At 37.2% G+C, this 27207-nt stretch overlaps 1 protein-coding gene across 1 annotated transcript in view; it reads left to right on the plus strand.

The window, feature by feature from the left end:
• Ae2 (anion exchange protein Ae2) overlaps nucleotides 1–27207 on the plus strand; it is a 105858-nt gene that overhangs the window by 18346 nt on the left and 60305 nt on the right. The window lies entirely within an intron of this gene.

Here is a 27207-nt window from a genome sequence, read left to right on the forward strand (position 1 = left end):
TATAATATATATATAGTTATTATTAATTATTATCAATATATATATAGTTATTATATATATAATAATAACTATATTTAGTAGGTCTAGTAATAAAACTAATAATTAAAAAAAACTATAACGGAAATAATAATAAATAATAATAAAATAATAATAAAAAATATAAAAACTAAAACGGAAAAATCTTTTTTGGATCTTTTTGAGGTTTTAGAATTCAATGAAAAAATAGTGAATTTTCATCGGTACCGAATATAAGTAGATAAATAAATAAAATTAGTTTTATTACTAGACCTACTAAATATAGTTATTATATATATATTGTTTTATAAAAAACGGAAAAATCTTTTTTGGATCTTTTGTTATTTTTAATATAATTTATGAACTGCAATTAAGAACTTCATTCGATTCAACCTCATGAAAAAGTCTTCATAATTTCAGGTATGGTTAAGACAAAAAATGCGCAACCTGTCATTTTAACCGGCTCGGTAGGTTTAGCGTTTAAGCAGATTACAACGTTCTTCTAATAAGTTATTCCGGAACCAAGATAAATGTTTCGTAATTAGATTTAGTCCTAAGAACACTAACTACTTCAATTATCATATAAATAATAGCGCTCTAAGCTCGGTTACATCGATACGAGACCTTGATATAATTTTTTCATCTAACTTGACTTTTCACGAGCACATTAGTTATATGCGTTGCTCGTAGTTGCAAAGCTCTATACATACATCCAATCCAATCAGTATATTCGTGCATCTCTTAGAACGGAACAAGTTCCTTTAATAATTGGGTCGAGCGATCTAAATTGTTTTTAGACGTTAGTGGGATTAGTTTACCGGACAATGGCAAGAGAATTGTTTTAAAAAATTGCGATTGGTTCGAGTGACAAGAACAAATTCACGTTTTTATAAAACTTTTTTTTATCCGAGTCTAGAACGAAAATTTAAACCGTGCAATTTTTCAGCGGATTAAATAACGATCATTCTAACAAACATACAACTCGAGTGTTCATTCATTGAATAGATCACGTTAGTACGAAATAGTACGAAAAAATTGATCTATATTTCGCATCGCCTAAATAGTGTTTATTTATAATGTCATATTTTACTTTCTCTTATACGCGACAGGGTATTTTTAGTAGAATTGCTAGCACCACGATCGATATACATACGTAGTCGTTGCGTGCACGGAGCATGGGGTCGAGAGTTCGTTTGAAATGTATGAAAACGACTTGGCGCTCGGAGGTTTCTCGGTCGCACGCAAAACAGAAAGAGGGAAAGAGAGAGCGTTATTGTCACGGCAACTTTTTAGACACGGATGATTTGTTAGGTGACCCGAGGTCGGCGGACTCTCTCTCTCTCTCTCTCTCTCTCTCTCTCTCTCTCTCTCTCTCTCTCTCTCTCGCTCTTTCTCTCTTCCTCTCTCTCTCTCTCTCTCTCTCTCGCTCTTTCTCTCTTCCTCTCTCTCTCTCTCTCTCTCTCTCTCGCTCTTTCTCTCTTCCTCTCTCTCTCTCTCTCTCTCTCGCTCTTTCTCTCTTCCTCTCTCTCTCTCTCTCTCTCTCTCGCTCTCGCTCTTTCTCTCTTCCTCTCTCTCTCTCTCTCTCTCTCTCTCTCTCTCTCTTCTCTCGTTCTCTCTCCCTCTCGCTCCTCTCTCTCTCCCTCTCTCGCTCCTCTCTCTCTTCCTCTCTCGCTCCTCTCTCTCTTCCTCTCTCGCTCCTTCTCTCGCCCTCTCTCTCTCTCTCTCACTTGGTAATAATGCTCGCGCTTGTGCGCGCAACATATTCGCACGCAGGAAAACTGCAAATAAATTTCGCTTATGCAATCCCGCAAACCCGACTGGTAAACGGCTTCCAACGAACTGTTATTAAGAATCGAGATTTATCGTTCGAACGTTGTTCCTATTCGTCGATCGATCATCCAACGATGCGATGAATTCGTTGCCGTTCGATGGGACACCGAGGCAGAGAAAAGTCCAATTGAAAGCACGTTCGACCAACAGATGCTGACTCCGTCGAAGTCGAGTGCGATGAAGTCACACCCACTCGGAACACTTTGCGTTCCAAGGTTCTACACTTGTCCGCAAAATGTGCGTTTTACGACTGTATAATTACGAAAAAGTGTTCTTTATCCTTGGGGTAACATGCAAATCGCTCATTATATTTCGTGTCATTATTTTTATTTATTATTAGACTGGGGATCTTTATGCGTTTATAGCGCATATAGTCGAATAGAAGGAAACTTATAAATTCATCAAAACTGATCTAATTATTATTCCATTCCTATAATTTTAGTTGACTATAATTAAAGTTACTTTTATATAGTTGATCGAAGAAAATCTTCTCTTGATCCTTGTTTTTCGAAAGTTACCTGTGAAAATGGGAATTTCTATGATCGTCTGCGTTAACATCATTATTATAGCATTATCATATAGACGAATACAAGGAAACTTATAATTTAATTTATATATAATAATAATAATTTTTAATTTTTATTCTATTCCTATAATATAGAATCTTTTAGTTGATCGAAGAAAATCTTCTCTTGATCCTTGTTTTTGAAAAGTTACCTGTGAAAATGGGAATTTCCATGATCGTCTGCGTTAACATCATTATAGCATTATCATATAGACGAATACAAGGAAACTTATAATTTAATTTATATATAATAATAATAATTTTTAATTTTTATTCTATTCCTATAATATAGAATCTTTTAGTTGATCGAAGAAAATCTTCTCTTAATCCTTATTGTTAAAAAGTTATCCATGAAAATGGGAATTTCCATGATCGTCTGCGTTAACATCATTAGTAATGTCAGAGCTGCAAATAAATTGGCGCTATAAAGAAGATAGCATAAGGTAAAACAAAACAAAAATGAAGATAGATGAAAATACATGATCTAATAAAAGTGTATACGGTATAATAAATTTTTGATCTGACTACTCGATTTTGAAAAGAAATCTATGGAGGGACGATCAAAAACAATTATTGACGTTAAGAGCATCTTAACCCTTGCCCTACCATTATCTTCACAGTTACAATAATTTGAACTTCTTCCATTGCAATAATGTCTTAGAAGAAAAAGAAAATTTACTTCAGCACTTAAATCATTAATAACAGAAGAACAGAATTTTATTCCGACTCTTAAAGAAACAGAATAACATTGATACTTAATATAACAAAATTATATCAATATTTAACACAACAAAATCATATTCATACTTTACAGGTTATTACTAAAAATCTGCATCACGAGTCAGACTCGTCCAAATATTAATTTAAGGCACTGTCACCCTGTTTACGACACCGCGCAAGTAGCATAACCGTAGCACGTGAAATAATTGTGTCTGCATTTCTGTTTAAATGCGTGAAAAGCAACGCGCTGGTCAACGAAACATTTCGAAGGAAAATATCATCGTAAATGAGCCGTTTATTTTGCAAGTGGCACAAGTCACTTTACCGTAACGAAAAGTGGTGATTTTTTTAATGTTTATACGAAATTATTTATACCGAGAAAAATATCAGTATCCCGAGATAACAAATACAAGTAAATCTTCTCGAAAGTTAGCATCGATATTTTTAAACGTGTTAAAACGCAAACCCTTAAATACATCGACTTAAAAACAAAGTGACTTATGCCACTTTCAAAATAAACGGCTCAAATGGTCCTGCTTATTCGCTCGAGTTCCATTCGATTGCGATAATCAGAACGTAGATAATACAGGATTGCCGATCGATTTTGAATTTTCGATACTCGGGCAGCTATCGTGTTCGAGCTTCGCTGCTCCCGTAGCTCCCTTCCACTGTATTTTAACTAAATATACATCCGCCGTTTTCATTGACCTTCTTTTCTCTAGCTTGCTCAGTTCCCCCCGTTTACCTTCATGCTTTGCTCGTTCATATCTTTCGTTAGTTACGATCCTTTTTTACTCCTTCAACGTGGGGAACGTGCGTTGAATCGTTCAAATCTCTGAAACATCTACATCTTCTACAACCTTGCATTACTATACAACAGTAAACATAGTGTTGCCGGGTATAATATCTTCGACTTGATTAAAATCGGAATTTATTAAAGGTTTTCTGGGAGAACTAGCATAAGCATTGTACGGCGTTTTCGACTTGATTTGTAAATGAACGCGTAGGTTCATTCACGGCAATCATTCATCAAATTGATAAATGTTTACAAATCGTTGCTCGTGCAATATTCTTCGTGGAAAGAACGGCTCAACTTTTACTTTTGTGCGAACAAATGCTCCCTAGAATGCCGAATTTCGGGTTGCTGTGAATTTCCCTGCGCTAGTCCTACGCCTGTGCGATTTATTGCTACGTCGATGCTAAGGTTCGACGGAAGACAACACAAAATGGTCTGTTCGACGTTGCCTTTAATATTTTTCTAATTCTTTTCTTGTTCTAATTATAATTAATAAAGAAATAAGTTATATAATAATATATTATAATGTAATATAATGTAATAATAATAAAATATAATATAATATATAATATAATAATATAATATAAATTATATAATTATATAAAAAGAAATAAGTTATTTATAATTGGAAGATTTTTACCAATATATTAAACAAATTTTCATGTATAGTAAATCAGAAATAGAGAAGTTAAGTCATTGTTTTCATTCTAGCACTACTATGTATTCATATTAATGTACATCGGCATGCTGGCCGCTGCGTCTTTTGGCCGACTGCCCCAAGTATCGTTTTCTCTCTCTCTCTCTCTCTCTCTCTCTCTCTCTCTCTCTTCTCTCTCTCTTCTCTCTCTTTTCTCTCTCTCACTCACTCACTTACCCACTCAGTCTCTCAATTGTCTTCAATTTCAAGTGTCTTTAATTTGGGAAGAGGAGGTACGATTATTCGAGCCTTGCGGCTCATTTTTATAGTTACCGATTCTCAACAATAAAAACGATCCACAAGGCTCGAATAATCGCACCTTCTCTTCCCAAATTGTCCATTTTTGATGAACAATCTAAGGCTAAATAAGGTCGAATTTACTGTATCGTTTTTAATTCCAAGGTTCAAGCCTTCAATTAAACGAACGAAATCTGTAACGAATTAACCCTTTGCACTCGAAGCCGCTTCAACTGTGAATCTATAACAATTTTTCTGCCTTACAATATTTCCATTTTATATAACGAAGTGCATTTATTAATATATGAAACTGAGTCTCGCGATTTATACAACAGTTACGGTTTTAATGATTTTCAAAAAATCTAAACATTGATAATATAAAAATGATCTTGGAACGTGATACAACAATCTCAGTGGTGCCTCAGAGTCGCCACTCGAGTGCAAAGGGTTAAAAGTAAACAAAAAATGGCATCGGGCAAGATGTACATATGAGCCGTTTACTTTGAAAGTGGCATAAGTCACTTTGTTTTTAAATCGATATATTTAATGCTAACTTTTTCGAGAAGATTTACTTGTATTTGTTATCTCAGGATACTGATATTTTTCTCAGTATAAATAATTTCGTATAAACATTAAAAAATCACCACTTTTCATTCTGGTAAAGTGACTTATGCCACTTTCAAAATAAACGGCTCATACAATGAAACTGCCGCATATGTTTCGATGTAAAAAGTTACCTTTTCCTATATAATACTGGAAATGTTTATTCATTGGATTTGATTCGAGTTCGCAAACAGAACAGGAAAACCGTCGTAGCAATTCCGTGGCGAACGCGTCGATCCTCATCAACGGCAGCGACAGGTGGAAATAAAGGTGTTTGCACATCGCGCGATCGATGATAGCCTTAGCATTGTCCGGTCGGTGGCTTGCACGATCAACCGATTAGCCGTGACCCAGGCGGGACGTTGTTATATTTACCCCGACGCGTGTGGGTCTGCATGGCGCGGCGCTCCCGATCCTTTCGCAACTTCGTCTCGTCGCCGCCTGTCCATTTTGTTTTTATTCTCGGAGTAGATTAACGCGTTCGTCGCCGCGTCACCCAGATCTGGGTGACGGGGTATGCTTCCGCGGGGACCGCGTCACCCAAATATGGGCGACGCTCTTCTTATTCGATTTATAGGACTTTCAGTTGGATTTTAAAAGGAATAAAATGGAATAAGCACTGAAATATAAATATAGGATATACAACTTAAAAATACTAAAAATATTATACTATATACATATTATACTATACCTTTTACTAATTTATATTTAGTATAACACATTACATTATACTGTGTCGTATGGTGTGCGTTGAAACATTCTAAACACATTTGAGGTGATTTTGGACAATTCGAACAATAGGTTGTAGTTTTTCTACATTCTTTTTTCGCTTCTTGACGTTCGGGTTATGTCAAGGTTAAATTTATTTAAAATTATTTATTTAAAAAATGTATCGCTCTGTTTATCGATCTGGGTGACGGGTATCCTTCCGCGGGTGCCCCGTCACCCAAATATGGGCGACGCTCTTCTTATTCGATTTATAGGACTTTCAGTTGGATTTTAAAAGGAATAAAATGGTATAAGCACTGAAATATAAATATAGGATATCCAACTTAAAAATACTAAAAATATTATACTATATACATATTATACTATACCTTTTACTAATTTATATTTAGTATAACATATTACATTATACTGTGTCGTATGGTGCGCGTTGAAACATTCTAAACACATTTGAGGTGATTTTGGACAATTCGAACAATAGGTTGTAGTTTTTCTACATTCTTTTTTCGCTTCTTGACGTTCGGGTTATGTCAAGGTTAAATTTATTTAAAATTATTTATTTAAAAAATGTATCGCTCTGTTTATCGATCTGGGTGACGGGTATCCTTCCGCGGGTGCCCCGTCACCCAAATATGGGCGACGCTCTTCTTATTCGATTTATAGGACTTTCAGTTGGATTTTAAAAGGAATAAAATGGTATAAGCACTGAAATATAAATATAGGATATCCAACTTAAAAATACTAAAAATATTATACTATATACATATTATACTATACCTTTTACTAATTTATATTTAGTATAACATATTACATTATACTGTGTCGTATGGTGCGCATTGAAACATTCTAAACACATTTGAGGTGATTTTGGACAATTCGAACAATAGGTCGTAGTTTTTCTACATTCTTTTTTCGCTTCTTGACGTTCGGGTTATGTCAAGGTTAAATTTATTTAAAATTATTTATTTAAAAAATTTATCGCTCTGTTTATGTTTCGGTGCTCCATCAGTCGGATTTGGGACCCCCGCGAGAAACTCAACCGAATTGCGCTGGGCGACGAACGTGTTAAATCTACGTGATTCCCACCATGACCGGAAACTCGCGTAATGCCGCCGGCAGAGTCAACTTTCCGCCGGTTCAGCATCGAAGGCCGAACACATCATTTCCGAAATAAAAGTCGCGGAGTGGCGTGGCTGACGGGGCACGATAAGGCGCGTGGGCGTTTATCGCTCGAAGGAGCGTGAAATCTCTCGGCGCCTCGCCGTATCGCTCCTTCCTGTTCCTCGCCGCGGTAGTAATGCAATAAACGAACCGCGAGAACTAGAATGCGTCGCGTTTAACCGCTGAATATGGGTCGTTCCGCGTCGCGACCGCGACCGCGGCCACAGGGGGACACCGCGATTCGAGATCACGAAGAAAAAGTAAGCGCAAGGTTAGGCGCGTGCACATGACAAGCATCGATGAGTCCCTCTCTCTGTATCGACGATATTTTATTCGGTTATTTGTTTGGACTAATTTCATTTCTACTTCAGCGTCTATTAGGCTATATTTAATTAGAGACTTCGGCGCGTGTCTCAGATATTTTTCTGATGTTTTGCTGCGTACAGTAAATTCTTCTCAATTTTTTGAAAATTTCGCGGTATTATTATTATCATTTTTATTATCATTATTATTATTATTATCATCATTATTATCGTTATCATTATTATTATTATTATCATCATCATCATTATCGTTATCATTATTATTATTATTATTATTATTATTATTATTATTATTATTATTATTATTATTATTATTATTATTATTATTATTATTATTATTATTATTATTATTATTATTATTATTATTATTATTATTATTATTATTATTATTATTATTATTATTATTATTATTGTTCGAGCCTCGCGGCTCATTTTTATAGTTGGCGATTGTCAATAATTATAATGAGATGATAATAATAATAAATGCACACGACTGCGTTTACGAAAGAAATTTTACAAACGTAGTTTATTGGAATACCTTTATTTGCAACGAACGTTTATTAAATAATACAAAATTCATATTCTGCATGCGGCAGTTTAAACAAGGGAATCGGTTAAATTCATTGATTGAGATTTATTTATATACAGGTAAAAATAACCATTAATTAAGGAATATACATATTACGGTATTACGTACTGTAGACTATACTTAAATAGAAATTTAAGAATTCTTTTCATTTTTTCGTCAACAAAATTTCGTCGATCAAATCCAATCGGTTTTATTTCAATTTTGTCTTTACTTTGCGATATCTTGCAGAACGGTGCATGTACAAATGTTGATGCAGGTATAGAAGAGTAAATTGTGGTAGGTATAATTGTAGGGGCAGTTTAGAGATATAGATGTGGTTGTAGACGTGGGTGTAGGTGCAGGCAGAGGTCGACGGTACTTGCGCGAGGCCGTTCTTTTGAATTAAAGAGGAAGCGTATAGGTCAAGGAAGGCCAAGGCTGCGAGATCGACAGGCCTTTTACTCTCTGGCTCGTGTTTCGGGTGGTACATAGTTCGCAGATTCGTTAACCCTTTGTTCGTCAGCACGCTGTTTGCCTTGGAAACCGATCTTCATCGATTTCTCTAACAAAGACCAGCCGCTGTACGAACGGAGAACTGTTTGGAATTTATTAAGTTGCACTTTGGAAATACAACGAAGCTGTAGCATTTAATTAATAATTATTCTTGTGGAACAAGAAAACTGTATTTGGGAATTATCAAGAGATGCGTATGTATAAGTTAGAATTTTTTAACCGAGTAGAATAAAAATCTTTCCATTCCATTTTTGTGAAATACTGCCTATATTTTCTGCAGTATACGCGGAAACCTTCGGAGTAAGACGATAAAAGTGCTGATAAATTATGGTACTTCGAGAGTTAACAATTTTCGTTTTAATCTGTGTCGATACAATTTTGTGTCGAATTCTAATTAAACGAACTAATCATCTTCAACGTTCTACCATTTTATGTTTTCTTTCACCAGTCAACCGTGGAGAGTAAGCGTCGTTGTTAAAATATTGGATCAAAAAGGCGGTTTTATTTGAGAACATTAACAATTTTATTACTAATATATTTACTTATTCACTTCACATCAACATATACTACATACATGATAAACAAGAAACGCGGGAAAAATACTTTATAAAAGTTAAAAATTCAAATTGCACGTCGAACATCGATATCGTGATTCTTTTTTAATCTTATTTTTATAACAATGTAAACACCTTTGTGTGGGATTTTGGCCTCAAAATATATTATATATATATATATATATATTTATTTATTATATATATTATTTTATATTATATATATATAGAATATATATAATACTATAAAAATATAATAATACTATACTATTATAATATATTTAATATATATATAAATATAATATATAATAAATATATTATATTATATAACATTTATTTAATATACAATACTGTTATGTATAATAGTATAGTATTATTATTATTATTATTATTATTATATATATATATATATATATATATATATATATTATTGTTTTCACTAAAATTACAATTAAGTAGCCATCGTGACAACTTTTTACGTACGACGAGCATATTCACAAAAAATGCTTATATTATATTATAAGTAATAATACTTATATTATAATACTTAATACACTTATATTATGTTACTTATATTATCGACACAAAATACCGTCACTTCTCCGTGACGAGTATATTCGTCGAACACAGTTAACCGGTTAAAGCGTCGCTTACTACGTACTACGCGAGTAAATACGTTCGTGTTTTCAGCGGATAATCCGAGAGAATTCTCCGAGTGCGAAGGATGAGCCTGCCGTTTCAATTTGCTGCGCGATTCCCAAGTTTGCTCAATTGAACCCGGAGTTTTTCGCTTGAACCAGATTCCGCTTATCGACCTTTGCCGCAACAAAATGATCGCGAGTCACGAGTTCCAAAGGAAGTAGACGGAAGCGGCGGCAATAAGCGGACAGAGAAAGGTCAAGTACCCTAACGAAGACCGGTTTCCTCGAATAGAAATCATTTTTTTATCGGCGCAACAACGCGACCGCCTAATAACTACGATATCAGCCGGTCTAACTCGGTTTAATGGAACTATCTACATCTCTTAATGTACATTATGTATACACGGACAAGTGTGTGGCTCCGTCACGTAACGGTAATCGTCATTATAGATCGCGGACAGCGCGGAAATTGTTCCCGTTTCGACGATATTATTATGGTGCTCGCTCGATATCATGCACCGAGAGCCGTCCGTAATTACGAATGACCTTTAAGAATCATTTCTATGAATTATTCATACGAATTATAGGTTGCCGCGGTCCTTAACAAGCGATCGAGATTTTATTTTGGCATTTATTAGGTCACATTTAACTAGAGAGTTCGGTGTGTATCTCAGATATTTCTCTGATGTTTTGCTGTGCACGGTAAATTCTTCTTAATTTTTTGAAAATTTCGCATTATTATTATTATTATTATTATTATTATTATTATTATTATTATTCGAGCCTCCCGGCTCATTTTTATAGCTGGCGATTGTCAACAATTATAAAAATTTACTGTACCTGTATCTCAGATATTTCTCTGATGTTTTGCTGTGCACGGTAAATTCTTCTCAATTTTTTGAAAATTTCGCATTATTATTATTATTATTATTATTATTATTCGAGCCTCCCGGCTCATTTTTATAGCTGGCGATTGTCAACAATTATAAAAATTTACTGTACCTGTATCTCAGATATTTCTCTGATGTTTTGCTGTGCACGGTAAATTCTTCTCAATTTTTTGAAAATTTCGCATTATTATTATTATTATTATTATTATTATTATTATTCGAGCCTCCCGGCTCATTTTTATAGCTGGCGATTGTCAACAATTATAAAAATTTACTGTACCTGTATCTCAGATATTTCTCTGATGTTTTGCTGTGCACGGTAAATTCTTCTCAATTTTTTGAAAATTTCGCATTATTATTATTATTATTATTATTATTCCAGCCTCCCGGCTCATTTTTATAGCTGGCGATTGTCAACAATTATAAAAATTTACTGTACCTGTAATGAGAAAAACTTCGAACTGTGAATAAAATGCACACAATTTCGGCTGCGTTTTCGAAAGAATGAAATTTTACAAACGTAGTTTATTGCAATACCTTTATTTGCAACGAATGTTTATTAAGTAATACAATGAGAGGTGCGAATAAAATACACACAATTTCGGCTGCGTTTTTAAATGAAATGAATTTACACAATAAAAACTAGCTTTTCACGATACAAAGCAGGAGTAAATAATCGAATAAAGCAGGAGTCACTCACCCAAACCGATCAAATAAAGTAAAATCCGAATAATTACAGAACCCTCTCCCTTGTCCACGTAAAATACACGCATTTTTACGAATTCTTCTATTATCGATGCATAAACGATGCACAACGCATTTATTACATTTATTACTATTTCCACATAAGAAAGCGTATAACGGATGCACTTTTAGTGGAATTAGTTCATGCGAACGAATTCGCATTCTCGTTCTTCCTCGCCTGTTACTAGAAAATTGTAAAGATACGTTGTTCGATTGATTCGAAAAAAGTGAAAGTCGTCGAAAAAGAAACTCGCGCAAAATCGAAGCCACGTTATTGGAAACCGCGTCGTACCATAGGTGCACTGTATTAACCCTTTGCACTCGAAGCCTCTTTAACTGAAAATCTAAAATAATTTTTCTGACCTACGCTGTCTCTATTTTATAAAATAGTTATATATGTATATATATATATATATATATATATATATATATATAGTTTATAAATAGCTTTTTAGTTATTGGAAACCGCGTCGTACATAGGTGCACTGTATTAAATGACATTAAATAAATAACATTCGAAGCCTCTTTAACTGTAAATCTAAAATAATTTTTCTGACCTACGCTGTCTCTATTTTATAAAATAGTTATATATGTATATATATATATATATATATATATATATATAGTTTATAAATAGCTTTTTAGTTATTGGAAACCGCGTCGTACATAGGTGCACTATATTAACCCTTTGCACTCGAAGCCTCTTTGACTGTAAATCTAAAATCATTTTCCTCACCTACGCTGTCTCTATTTTATAAAATAGTTATACATGTATATATATATAGTTTATAAATAGTCATATACGACAGAGCGCATTTCACTCGCGTGAAATTGAGTCTTGTGACTTATACAACAGTTACACTTTTAACAATTTTTCAAATCTAAATTTTCTCGATGTAAGAATTATTTCGGAATATGACATAAACATTTTTCAGTGGTACCTCGGAGTCACCACTCGAGCGCAAAGGATTGATTAATTAATTACATCGGTCTTTAGGATTGAACCTCTCGATGTGCTTGTTCTCGCGTACGATCGATCGAATCGAAACGCGGAACAGGGGTTAACGACTGGGAAGTTCGATGGCGGTTTGGAAACGAAAGTGTAACAACGGGTTTCGACGAGCAGACGAGATTCATTGGAAACCCGATCCTCGGAAATTAGTTCTCGGCCACGGGTGCCGGCTGCGGGAGTCGAGGGCTAAATAATATCGTGACCGGTCTAATTAAAGCGTTTCGAGCGTCCGAGAAACGATCAACGATCGTTTACGAGCGAGCGTCACGTGGAAACGATTCACAGGCGGCAGAAACGGTCCCAACTGTTTGCAATGCGAACCGCGTGGTTGCCCCCGGTGTCATCGTTTGCCGTCATGTGACATAATTAAGCGGGTTCGGTAACGAAGTTAAGAGCCGCGCTCGGCCGGCCAACAATCGAGGGTGAAAAGCGCGAAAAACGCGACAATATACGGCCGGGACGACGCGGCCAGACGAGACCAGACGCTCGACGCTTAATAATCCTGTTGATCGCACCCGTGCTGCTCGTTTAATTCCTTCAATTAAACTCGACTGATCCGTCGTTCCTATTCACTGCGTTCCCCGACGAATTTTTCTACCCGAAACCGCTCCATAATTCTTTGTATGAAAAGCAGCTTCTCGTGGCTTTGAATTCGTTGATTTTCCTTCACTCGATTCAGAACGTTTCGCTCATATCGGTATTTGGAATAAAAATTAACCATAACTGCTATACCAATCGGTAATTCTCGATCTTTATGTAAAATAAATTTTGTCTGTATCAATGGCAAGACATTGTAATCGAATAAGAATTTTACGAAGCTGATGGATAATACACTGAGTCCATTAAATTCGTTTAATCCTTGTTCTAGCTTTTATTTGATTTGCTAATTTTTCTAAAAAATTTTTAATATCTACCAGTGTAGCAATCAGTTTCGACCCAAGCACTTGCGTCAATATTTTTTTAAAGGATTATTGGTTGGCACAAAAACGATTGCAAAGTTTCATTAGCCTCGTTTGTTGGTGTCTGACTACTGAGCAACAACTATTAACTTTATTTATATATTATATATATATATTAAATTATTATAATATATTATTACATATATATTAACTATTAACTAATATTAAATCATTTTTCTAACTTATAATATTTCTACTCTATATGACAAAATGCATTTTATGCATGTGAAATTGACTCTTGGGACTCGTACAACGGTTACACTCTTAACAATTTTTTAAATCTAAATTTTGTTAATATCAAAATTATCTTAAAACGCGGTATAACAAATTTTAGTGGTGCCTCAGAGTCACCACTCGAGTGCAAAGGGTTAAGAAGTTGCGTTTTGTTATTAACAGACTGTGGATATTCGTGTAAATTCTCATTTTCGTACTACGATTTACAAAAACTAGTATTAAATAAAACCTTCGTTCGCGAGCCGTATGATTAGCCGTTTGTAGAAATAATATAAAAATGCTATTATACGAACATTATTGTACACGTAATAAATGCATACATATCCGCGGTCTTGTAATTAATATGTTGCGGAAGATGAGAGAAGAATTATGAGATTTGACAGTTCGAATTTTTGATTTTTGTCCATTGCGTGCCATGGAAAATTTGACAAGTATAGTAATTTCTTTTTTATTCATCAAATAATTTGGTCCGATTGACAAAAAGGCATTCCGTTTTAGAAGATGTGCTCTATATTTTTCCCGGCGTGACAGTAAATTATCCCTAATTTTTTTTTAACAATTTGGAAAGAGGAGATACGATTATTCGAGCCTTGCACCTCGCAATATAAGTATATTGCATATTTTTCACAAAATTTGTAAGTTTTGAAACATATAATTTTACAAGAATTACATCGTGTTTGGACTTATTTTAATCAGAAAATCCTCGCAATTACATTGGTAAATGTTCCATTAAGAAAAAACAAAAAACGTTTCACATTACGTTGTTGTTATATTTATCCTTAATTTGCCGTCCTTTTCTACGTTTGGCAAAGTAACAAAGACGAACGTCCGAACCTTTCCGATACACTTCGGTCCCAAGTTTCATTCAGTGTTTCATCAGACCTGTCTGACACAATACTTGCCCCCTAATGTGAACACATTATCTGTAAGCATGTTTTGACCCTTCTGCCGAGCCGGTCAAAGCTATACGATTCGAAAATCAATATTCTTGATTTTCGATTTCTCGTCAATGAAATCGAATGAAACGCGATCTTATTACAGTTACAATTATTTGTGCAATAAGTTGGAGCCCGAAACTTTAATCGCTTGTTATACAAGCATGTACAGCAAATTCTCCACAATTTTCCTTCAGCTTGTAAGCAAATTCTCCACAGTTTTCCTTCAGCTTGTAAGCAAATTCTCCACAATTTTCCTTCAACTTGTAAGCAAATTCTCCACAATTTTCCTTCAGCTTGTAAGCAAATTCTCCACAATTTTCCTTCAGCTTGTAAGCAAATTCTCCACAATTTTCCTTCAGCTTGTAAGCAAATTCTCCACAGTTTTCCTTCAGCTTGTAAGCAAATTCTCCACAATTTTCCTTCAGCTTGTAAGCAAATTCTCCACAGTTTTCCTTCAGCTCGTAAGCAAAAAAGGACAATTTGGGAAGTGGAGATACGATTATTCGAGCCTAGCGCCTCGTTTTTATAATTGTCGACAATCGGCGACTATAAAAACGAGCCGTATCTCGTCTTCGCAAATTGTCCATTTTTGTTTACGAGCTGTAGGAAAATTGAAGGGAATTTACTGTATATCTTTCGCGCGAATAAATCGTCGAAACAAAGCGTTCCGAGAACGGTCCGGCACGATACAGCCGCTGGAGAAAGGAGCACGCGGCCAGTTTCTCCTCTCTCGCAGCCTTTTCTGGCACAAGGTTGTGCAAGAAAGAAGGACCAGAGGTTTTCGACCTGATTTTCGAAATCTTCGACGCCCGGCGTCTCGGTTCGCGCGCATACGTTTTTGCGGTCTTTGCCCTCGGCCGATGTTTTACGTTCCCTGCTCTGGATCGTACGCTATCCAACGCGACGTTGGAAATAGCATAGGCCTGGTTTCGAGTTGCAACGTAAATTGAACGATTAACGATAACTCGACATAATAGCGAGCGAACGCGCAACTTTTCAAGCACTCGACGGAAGAAAAAAAGAAATGAACGGACGACCGACACCCGACTCGCTTGGTCTCTCGCGCGGCGTTTGAATATTTCAAAGCGGAGGCAGGACATAAAAAGTTGACACAACAAGGTACACGGAACGTGGCTAGGCCTATATCACTACGTAACACGAATTTACTTATTCATCGGCTTTTACTGGGTCATATTCGTCGACGTGCTATATTATACATGCAATTCGTGAAACATTTACCAATATTATGCTGGTGCGCGCCGAACGGAGCGTTAGCTTGCACGCGTAGGTAAAGATACGGTAAATTCTCTCTCCAATTGTCCCTCAGTTTATAAACAAAAATGGACAATTTGGGAAGAGGTGAAACGGATCATTCGAGCCTTGCGACACATTTCTATAGTCAGACAACCGGGAAGCGACTAGCAGATTCGTGATAACGATTCTCGGCCGTGAGATACGTAGCTCGTAAAGATTCGCGAAAATATGTACCGTAAATTCTCTTCCTGTGCACATACAGGATGTCCCAAAATTATGGTACTTCCGGCAAATTAGAGATTGCTGAGGTTATTCGAAGTAACTTTTTCCTTTACAAAAATTTCCTCCGAGGCATCGTTAATGAATTATTAACGAAAAACACTGACCAGTGAGAGGCGAGATCGGCTGGCGCGAGGTGGCCCAGTCAACGAGCGCACGAAGACCAGTTCCGCTGATCGGCTCGGCCGCCTAGCTCCAGGCGAGCTCGCTCCTCATTGGTCACTGCTTTTTGTTAATAACTCGTAAACGAAGCCGCGGATTGCATTTTCGCTAAGGAAAAAGTTGCTACAAATCACCTCAGGAACCCCTCATTTCCCGGAAATACCATAATTTTGGGACACCCTGTATACAGTAAGTTCTCCCTAATTGATGCTCAGTTGGGAAATAAAAGTGGACAATTTGGGAAGAGGTGAAACGGATCATTCGAGCCTTGCGGCACGTTTTTATAGTTAACGATTGTCAGCAACTATAAAAACTATAACAATCGTATCTTCTTTTCCTAAATCGTCCATTTTCGTGTACAATCTGAGCGGCAATTAAGGAGAATTTACTGTAAACAGAAATGGAAAAGGAGACAATTTCGGAAAAGGAGACACGATTATTCGAGCGTCGCGGCTCGTTTTTATAGCCGCCGATTTTTAACAACTGTAAAAACGCGCCGCGAGACTTCGAATAATCGTATTTTCTCTTCCCAAATTGTCCATTTTTGTTTGCAAGCTGAAGGACAATTGTGGTGAATTCTGCTGTATCTCACTTTCAAATACAATAAATTCTCTTTAATTGTCCAGAAGATACGATTATCCGTAGCCTCGCGGCTCGTTCTTACAGTCGCCGATTGTCAACAATTACAAAAACGCGCCGCGAGGCTCGAATAATCGTATCTCCTATACCCAAATTGTCCATTTTTGTTTACTGTGCTTCCAACTTCACTACCCTGCTTCCTTAGGGAATTTTTTTTCATTAAATCAGTGGATCGTATCGTTGCATGATTTTGTATTATACATATACTTGGGAATATATTTCAAAAGTACAATCGTATCGATCGTTCGAAAGATTTCGGATTCAACGATCGGGAGCGACCAACGAAACTCGAATATTTTTTAACGAAGGAATTCATCGGCGCTGGTAGCTCTCGTTTCTCGTATCAATTCGACGCGTGTTCTGATATCTGTTCGAACGCAAAATTCGTTTTGTGCATGCACGCACGATCGATAACGCGCGATATCGGTTACCGTGGAGTACCTAAAGGGAATTACTGACATTTAAAGTTCACAGCTGTGTGTGTCTCGCAGAACATATTGGTAAGCCTTTTCGAGTATTTTTAATCCTCGTAGATAACGGCTGGATTATTAACGATAGTTCGTTGTGCAAAGAATTCTAGGAATACATATCATTTAACGCATAGTTATATCTTCATTTCCATTAAAAACAAAAAAAAAACACCGAGCAGCAAAGTTAACGTTCCGTAATCGCTGTTCCAGACACATATTATTATTATTATTATTATCATTATTATTATTATTATTATTATTATTATTATTATTATTATTATTATTATTATTATTATTATTATTATCATCATCATTATTATTATCATCATTATTATTATCATTATTATTATTATTATTTACGGGTTAAGAAGGCAATTAGTAATAAGATACGATGCAAAAAGTATCGCATACCATGCGCATAAACGGAAGGTATTCGATAACAGCGAGAACAACATTAAATTATATTAATTTATGCGTGCGATACAGGTGGTTTTTTTGTATAATTGATCGAATTCGAAAAATAGCATATTAGTATATTGGTGTGTGTATATATATACATATATTATATATTATATATTACTAATATACTAATATACTACTAATATACTTTGCATAGGATAGATTGCAATAAGTAACAATTTCGCGGAATGCAAACTATTACTAATATATATTGAAATTTATTGTAATCTATCCTATGCAAAGCACGGCGACACCTCTATCTACACAGACATGTATGTATCTATGCCACGTGCTCGGGGCTACGTTGGACAAGTCGAGGAACTGGTTTCGTACAGGTAGAAGATTTCGTGTGACACGTAAACAAGGTCTGGGTTATGTCACACTGTTCATAGGCCGACAAGAATATTCGATTGTTAGTCGTTTCGCGAACCTGGCGGGACAGGCGAGGTAAATATTGTTTACTGTTTATTATTCACTGAACGGACTATAGAGCAGCCCTAATGTACAATATAAATGGACAAGAGAATATAACAATCGAACATACAAAACGGGACTAGGTTATATCGGCGATTTTATATAAATAAACAAATAAATAGAAAATAAATTCTTCCTAATTGACGCTCAGATCTTGCACGAAAATGGATAATTTGGGCAACATCGGCTCGCTTTTATATTATTTTTATATATATATATAATATTATTATTATATATATATATATTATATTACATATATTACATATATATTATTATAATATATAGTATGTATATAATATATTATTATTAATATATATTATAAAATTAATATATATATATAATATATATATATATAAATTTTATAATATTTATAATTTGTAATATTAATAAAATTAATATAATATTATATATATAATCGCCGATAGAACCTAATCCAAGTTAACATTTTGTTGCACGCTTTGTGCTGTTGCACTCTTTGCACACTTCCCTCTTTTGCGGTTGCGTTTTCCGTGGATATTTCGTCGGCGACGAGTCCGTTCGAATTTGATAACGTTCATCGGAGCGCGGTAAAGTATCTTGCATAGAACGAACAACGACACACTACCTTGGCGACAAAGAAGAATGAACACAGTGGAAAACAGAATTTGACGTAACGCGCCGGCAGACAGATGGCGCGAGAACAAAAGAGGGTTCCAGTTCCTTTAGGCGACTACAAAAGGCCGGTTGTCTCTCGCAAGATCTTTTCATCGGAACGCCTGGTTCTCCTTCGTTTGCGTTCGTTCGTCTGCTTCGAATGCTTGTCCCGTTGTCACGTTGGTCCCTGCCTCGGAATTGGACACCAGTCGGCGAACGAGCCTCCGCGCGAACACGAACGCGTCTTTCGCGTTCGCGGCACAATTTCCGGCAATTACGACCGCCAGTCAGAAACGATTTCCAACGCGGCGGCGGCGGATCGCGTCGCAGTCCCGCGAAGAACGCCACGTATTCGCGAACGATTCGCATCGGATTCCCCGCCGAGGATTTGGTCAATTTTTGGCGTCCGTCTATAGAGCCACGCGCGAGCCGTTGGGGACTTTCGACTTAGGGAAAGGAATCTTGAATGCGACAGCAGGTAACGTGGAGCAGGTAATATCGTCGCGCTTACAGCACGGTTCGCAATTTACATATATGTAAAACATTAATCGCATATGTGGACGGTCCCCAAGTCGGTGCTCTTTTTCAAACTACGCCAGTCTATCTCGTATGTAAGGCTGAATCGTACTCTTGTATGGGAATTTCATTGTACAGTTCACGGTCCAACGAAATTGCGTCGTTAGAATCGTCACAAATGTCTCAAGCGATATAGTGACATGTTACATCTTTTTTCTTTTTTAGTTATTTCAGTACCTTTCGATTCGAGATTTTTAGCTAGCTTTGGCAAGAATTAAGCAGTATTCTTGTCATTATGTGATCTTGTCATTGTTTCATTTGCTGTTTGATCTTTTTAGATATATTAACAAATCAAACAGCAAATAAAACAATCAATTATATAAACTATTATTATATAACTATCAATAACTATCAATTAAATGATCAATTATCAAACATCAATTATATAAATAAAATATATATTTATATACGGGGTGTCCCAAAATTATGGTATTTCCGGAAAATTAGGAGTTCCTGAGGCGATTTGAAGTAACTTTTTCCTTTACAAAAATTGTCTCCGAGGCATCGTTTACGAGTTATTGAGGAAAAACAATGACCAATGAGGGGCGAGCTCGCGGCTGGCGCGAGGCGGCCGAGTCAACGGCGCCAGCGGTCGAGGCGGTCGAATCCCAGCTCAGCTGGCGCGAGCCGACCGAGCCAATGAGCGGAACTAGGCTCTGTGCGCTCGTTGGCTTGGTCGCCACACGGCTGCCGAGCTCGCCTCTCATTGGCCAGTGTTTTTCGTTAATAACTCGTTAACGATGCCTCGGAGAACATTTTTGTAAAGGGAAAAGTTGCTACGAATAACCTCAGGAATCTCTAGTTTCCCGAAAGTACCATAATTTTAGGACACCTATATATGAGCCGTTTATTTTGGAAGTGGCATAAGTATTTTATCGTAATGAAAAGTGGTGATTTTTTAATATTTATACGAAATTATTTATACCGAGAAAAATATCAGTATCCTGAGATAACAAATACAAGTAAATCTTCTCGAAAGTTAGCATCCATATTTTTAAACGTGTTAAAACGCAAACCCTTAAATATATCGACTTAAAAACAAAGTGACTTATGCCACTTTCAAAATGAACGGCTCATATAATATTTTAAAGGGCTCTGCCCATTAAGTAAACACATTTACATTCACGAGCTTGCTCTCGCTCGATTCGTCCGTTCCGTTTCCATCTGAACGGCAAATACACGTCGCGATTCGCAACGTTTAGATTTGGTTCGCGACGAGCAAAACGCGTAAACTGAACGTGTTACCGCGGTTACGCTCGAAGGTTTACCTTATGCGATAATTATTCCGGCGTGATTCACGGAGGCAATTCGGTCGGCAATCGGTCCCCGAGTCACGACAAAATACTTGACGGATCGCGAACGTAATCAGCTGTTTATTTTACGTCCGCAACGTTGCGTTGCGGTGTTTTGTTTGCTCGCGGAGATCGCGAGGCCACTACGCAATGTTTCGCGAATGATGTGCATATTACGGACTTTTTCAACGATAACCGACGCGAAGCTCGAAGTTTTGTAAAAACCCTTCGATTTCTCGTCCGATTTTTATTCTCGCTCGTAAGCTGTCGTTCACGTTCACGTCGCGGTTTGCCCGCGGCAGCGTTTAACCCTTTCGCTACGGCGGTTCAGTCCGCCGTAGCGCCCCTCCTGAACGGAACCACCCGCCGAAATTGTGCACATTGCGCGTGGATAGTGTATTTGGGAAGAAAAGGGATTTTTCTTTAAAACAATATAGTTATAATTTCTGCATAAGGTATAAAGTGATTTAATAGGTAAAAAAAGTTTCATTAACAATGGAAAAAGTGAAGAAATAATATATAATATACAGTAATAAAATAAAACATAATATTCATAATACAAAACATAATACATAATAATTAGTCCTAAAGTTAGTACTTTCGATTTTCTATCCCTTTATGACATGTAACACAATAATAATGGGAAATGCAGGTAGAACAAATATAACTTGAATGGTGTGTCGTTTATTTCGGACTGTCGTTTGTTTGTTTCGTCAAAAGATTCACGCAATAGTAACAAGAGGCGGTGCGGTCCAAAAATTAGGTCGCGATTTTACCAGCATGTCGGATATATCCGGCGTTCGTCCTCAGAGGGCGATCATGTGGATGTCGGATATATCCGGCGTTCGGCTCCGCGAGTGTTCATATGGATGACGGATATATCCGTCGTTCGGAGCGAAAGGGTTAACGTCGCGAGCTTTAATCGCCGCCGTGGATTTACGTCCATTTCCGAACGCCGGCGAACGTTTAGAAAACTAATCGGTTTTTCGGATTACGGTGCCGTGATCGAGAAGAAAAAGCAAATTGAATCGTCGCGATGCGGCGATTCATCGAGGGGGTCGTAAATCAAACGACGCGAAGGCGCGGTAAACCAAGTAGCGGCCAATAAAATGCGAGAGATAAAGAAGCCCGCAAGTGGCGCACAAGCGGTTTATCTGTCTCTCTCCCTCTCTATTCCATTCGCGTTCGCATTCCATTCTTTTTTCGGCGGCGAAGCACGATCCGCAGATACCCGAAGAAATTGAAATCACGTAGACCTCGGTGACTTAACGCAACGACATCGACCGCTGTCGCTGCGCCATCGCAACCATCCGATTAAATTTCGGCCGAAATCGGTTCCTCGGTTCCCGACGCAGTTCTCGCCTGCATCGCGAGATGCCAATCGTACGGTGACGGCCGGATGCGTGGCTCCGGAAATTAGGAAACTGCGTAAGTTTTGTAAGATCGAGGACGTTCGAAGTAGCGCGATCGCGACAGTGTCGAACGGATTTACTTTTCACTCGCGGAAATTGTATATATTAGGTTGGGGAATAAGTTCGTAGCGTTTTTATCAAGCAATTTAAAGGCGATTTTCTTTGTTGTTTTCGTTAAATAATTAATAATTTCGTTAAATGACGAGTATACTCGTCAAACACGGAGTAAGTGTCGCTGCTAAAATATCGGATCAAAGAGACGTTTTTTTTTTTATAAAATTAACAATTTTATTACGAATACTTACTTATTCACTTTTCATTAACATATACCGCATACATAATAAACGAAAAATGCAGGAAATATCAAATACTTATAATAGTTAAAAATTCAAATTGCTGCTACAGAATGGTATTAAAATAACCTTGCTATATCGTGATTCTTTTCTAATCTTATTCTTATAACAATTAAGTAAACACTTTCGTGTAGGATTGGCCTCAAAATATTCTGAACATCTTGAAATTTCAGAATATGTTTTTGTTTTCACTAAAATTACAATTTATTGGGTTGGGGAATCAGTTCGTAGCGTTTTTATCAAAAGCGATTTACTTTGTTGTTTTCGTTAAGCTCGCGAGGCACCCAAGCTCCCAATTTTTCGGCAAATCCCATTGAACATTTTCGACACCTTCTCTTCTTCGCTTTTCATTGAGGCCAAAAAACTGCTAGAGCAGCCCGGGACATTTGCAACGGACACGGAGAATAGGCGAGTCTACAGCACGCAAATGGTTTGCGAAGTTAAAAAATGGCGATTTTGACGTCGATGACACGCCCCGCAGCGGAAGACCTTCTGAAATTGAATTTAACCCAGGCTCCCAATTTTTCGGCAAATCCCATTGAATGAAGATGATCGAGAATCGTTTTATGATCGCAGTTCATTTTTTCGGCCAATTCACGACTTGTTCGGTGACCGTCCTCCTTCAAAAGTGCTTCGAGACGCTCTTCGCCGAATTCGGAAGATCTTCCGCTGCGGGGCGTGTCGTCGACGTCAAAATCGCCATTTTTGAACTTCGCAAACCATTTCCGTGCTGTATAGACTCTCCTATGACACCTTCTCCGTATACGTTGCAAATGTCCCGGGCTGCTTCAGCAGCTTTTTGGCCTCGATGAAAAGCGAAGAAGAGAAGGTGTCGAAAATGTTGCTTTTTACCTCCTGGATATTCCATTTCTAAGCCTCGAAAGTAATAAAAAATTAAATTACTCAAAAAGACGATTAGCACAGTTTTGTAGAGCGGAAACAGCCCTATCGAATGAATATTATACACTTTGTCAAACAGCAAAAAATCGTTGTGAAATAAAAGAAAATATAAAAACGCTATGAACTTATTCCCCAACCCAATATTTCACGGATAAATGCATTGAAGTTGGTAGTAAGTTGCTAGTTTGTGAAGATTCCTTGGGTGTGAATTCGAAGTTTACAATTAGAAACATCAATGAACCTGACCGACAACGACCTAACGCGGTCTACCTGTTCTAAACGCATTGTTCTATGTATAATCGTATCGTTAATCCTCGTAACGGAGGTCGTGTAAGTACAACCTAGGATCTCGGCAGGGTCTAGGTTGTCGAGGCAAGTGTGCGAAACGCAATCAAAACCCCCGTAGACGAAGCCCGAGACCGAGTAATCACGAAAACACGACGAGCACGCGGCACACAGGCTCGTAAAAATAAAAAATATAAAAACGCTACGAACTTATTCCCCAACCCAATATATCGTTCCGTCGAAACGACGAGAGATCGTGTTTGCCGGCGGCGAACGCCGTTAGCAAAATCCATAACGTAATTATTAATTGGTTCGTTAACAGCGACGAATTCGAAAGCCAGGAATGGCGCTCGGAGACGATGCAAGGGCTAATTGGAAAGGGGTCGTGCGTCACGGCAATTGCCGCGAGTGTGTCTCGCTTCTATTTTCGTTCCCGGACACACTACTCCGATATAAAGTCGGCGTTAATTTCAATTTTCAATTACCCGGCCGCGGACCTCGCCGGCCAAAGATGGCTCTCGAAGAGGGCCGTTCGACGAATGCCTCTCGGACACGCGACCGGCCGACCACGTGCTCACGGTACACGATTTCGTGTCTTTCCCGACCTGCTGGACAATATTTCAAGATTAGTCGGTTTTCGTCCAGTGGATCGTGTAGTTCGAAAGTGGTGTGCATCCTCGGTGGCTGCCATTACGGAAGGTTGACTTTCCGCCAGAAATATTGGTGAGATAAAAGCAACTGTTATTAAATACCAAATTACAGTACGGTTTGCGATTTGTATGTAAAACATTAATCGCATATGTAAACAGTTTCAAAGTCGGTGCTTTTTTCCAACCAACCTGGTCTACCTCGCTTATAAGGGTAAATTATTATTATTAATATAATAATAATATGCTAATAATGTAAATTATTATTAGTATTTTTGTACACGAATTTCATCGTACAGTTGAAACAGTACAGTAACGCTCGCTTAACAAATATTGTTAATTAATTATTGAATAATTAATTAATTGCGAATGAAAATGTTGATTCGTATACTGAGCTGAACATGCTGTTTCATATCGCGTACCTTAATTGCGAATAAAAATGTTTATGCGAATACTGAGCCGAACAAAAACATGCTGTTCCATATCGCGTACCTCTTAGTTTTCTCATTCCCCCGATTTATGGAACACGGGGACACGGTGCGAAAACGATGTACGGTAAATTCACCCTAATCGAACAATAATGGACGATTTTGGAGGAGGAGATACGATTATTCGAGCCTTGCGGCTCATTTTTATAATTGCCGATTGAGCAACAGAATTTTCGTTCACTTTTAGATACTACATTTTTTCTAAACTATTTAACTAATTTTTCCCTAATTCGCGCTCAGATTGCGCAAAAAAAAATGGACAATTTGGGAATAGAAGATACGATTATTATACGCCTCGCGAATTGTTTTTATAGTTACCGATTGTCAACAACTGTAAAAACCAGGTGCAAGGCTCGAATAATCGTATCTTCTCTTCCCAAATTCAAATCTTAACCCTTTGCACTCGAGTGGTGACTCGAGTCTGAAAATTGCTGAAAATTGTTACACCACGTTCCAAAATCATTTTTGTAATAACAAAGCTGACGTATAAAGAATTGTTAAAAGCCTAACCGTTGTACGAGTCACAAGACTCAATTTCATATGCATAAAATGCGCTTTGTCATTAAAATGAAAATACCATTAATCGGGAAAGTTAATTCAAATTTACAGTTAATACGGCGTGCCGAGTGCAAAGGGTTAAATTAAAATCTGAGCGTCGATTAGGGAGAATTTACTGCACCATAGCGGGTCGCACGCTCGTATTTGTTCGTAGTTTACTCGTATTATTTTTTATCCGTGTTAAATAAATATTTCAAAGTTAATAACGTTATCTGGGTAACGTCGATCCACCGCAACGGTAGTGTAAATATTCAACAATAAATACCATAGTAGGTACGTTTATCTTAAATCGTTTTATTCGCTGCTCGGAGAACCGTGAGACACGATCAGACGATACGGAACGAGGGGAGGAAAGACTGTTGTCGCCCACGCGTATCACCGGAGGAGAGAGCGGAGAGGCAGGCAACGTCGCGTTCCTTTCGCAGAAAGGGTCCCTTTCTTTTCTTCTTTCCTTCGGAGCTGCGTGGCGCGGCGGTGGTGCGGCGGTGTGGTGGAGCACGCTGGGGTACGGCGGCGACGGCGGTGCGGCGGTGTGGTGGAGCACGCTGGGGTACGGCGGCGACGGCGGCGACGGCGGTGCGGTGGTGTGGTGGAGCACGCTGGGATACGGCGGCAACGGCGGTGGCACACGGCTCGCAGTAGTACCACGCGCTAGCCCAGGCATTTCGTTGCGTCACACCAATCGGATCCCAACGTGTAATTAGAGATGAGCGAGAAGACGAACGATGTTAAGCCCCGTGTTTCAACGCCGCGCGATCCAACCGAAGTACATACATATTATATTAGGTTGGTGCAGACGGAATTGTCGCACGCCGTGTAACCTTTTGTGGACGAGGAAGTACTGAAAAATAAGAAGCTTTCCCCTCGGAAAACTCGATTTATGCATGAAAGGCTTAAAACAGTGGAAAAAATGAACAATGCATCTTGATTTCTCATTCATCCTTTTCAAATTGGACTTGGAACACTTTTTGTTTGAAGAACCAGTTTACTAGATCACTTGCGAAAGAAATTTTTGCAAACATATTGCAATTGGTTACTTATTTGTTTGGTTTGTTTATATATTTATACGTTTATTTATATTGGTTAGAACCAGTTTACTAGATAATTAGCGAAAGAAATTTTTGCAAACATTGCAATTGGTTACTTATTTATTTGGTTTATTTAGATATTTATTCGTTTATTTATATTGATTAGAACCAGTTTACTAGATCATTTGCGAAAGAAATTTTTGCAAAAATTACAATCGGTTACTTATTTATTTGGTTTATTTAGATATTTATACGTTTATTTATATTGATTAGAACCAGTTTACTAAATAATTAGCGACAGAAATTTTTGCAAACATTGCAATTGATTACTTGTTTATTTATATATTTATACGGTTATTTATATTGATTAGTACCAGTTTACCAGATCATTTGCGAAAGAAATTTTTGCAAACATTGCAATTGGTTACTTATTTATTTGGCTTATTTAGATATTTATTCGTTTATTTATATTGATTAGAACCACTTTACTAGATAATTTGCGAAAGAAATTCTTGCAAACATTGCAATTGGTTACTTGTTTATTTTGTTTGTTTATATATTTATACGTTTATTTA

The sequence above is a fragment of the Megalopta genalis genome, chromosome 1 (assembly GCF_051020955.1).
Source record: "Megalopta genalis isolate 19385.01 chromosome 1, iyMegGena1_principal, whole genome shotgun sequence".
Classification (NCBI taxonomy): Eukaryota; Metazoa; Arthropoda; class Insecta; order Hymenoptera; family Halictidae; genus Megalopta; species Megalopta genalis.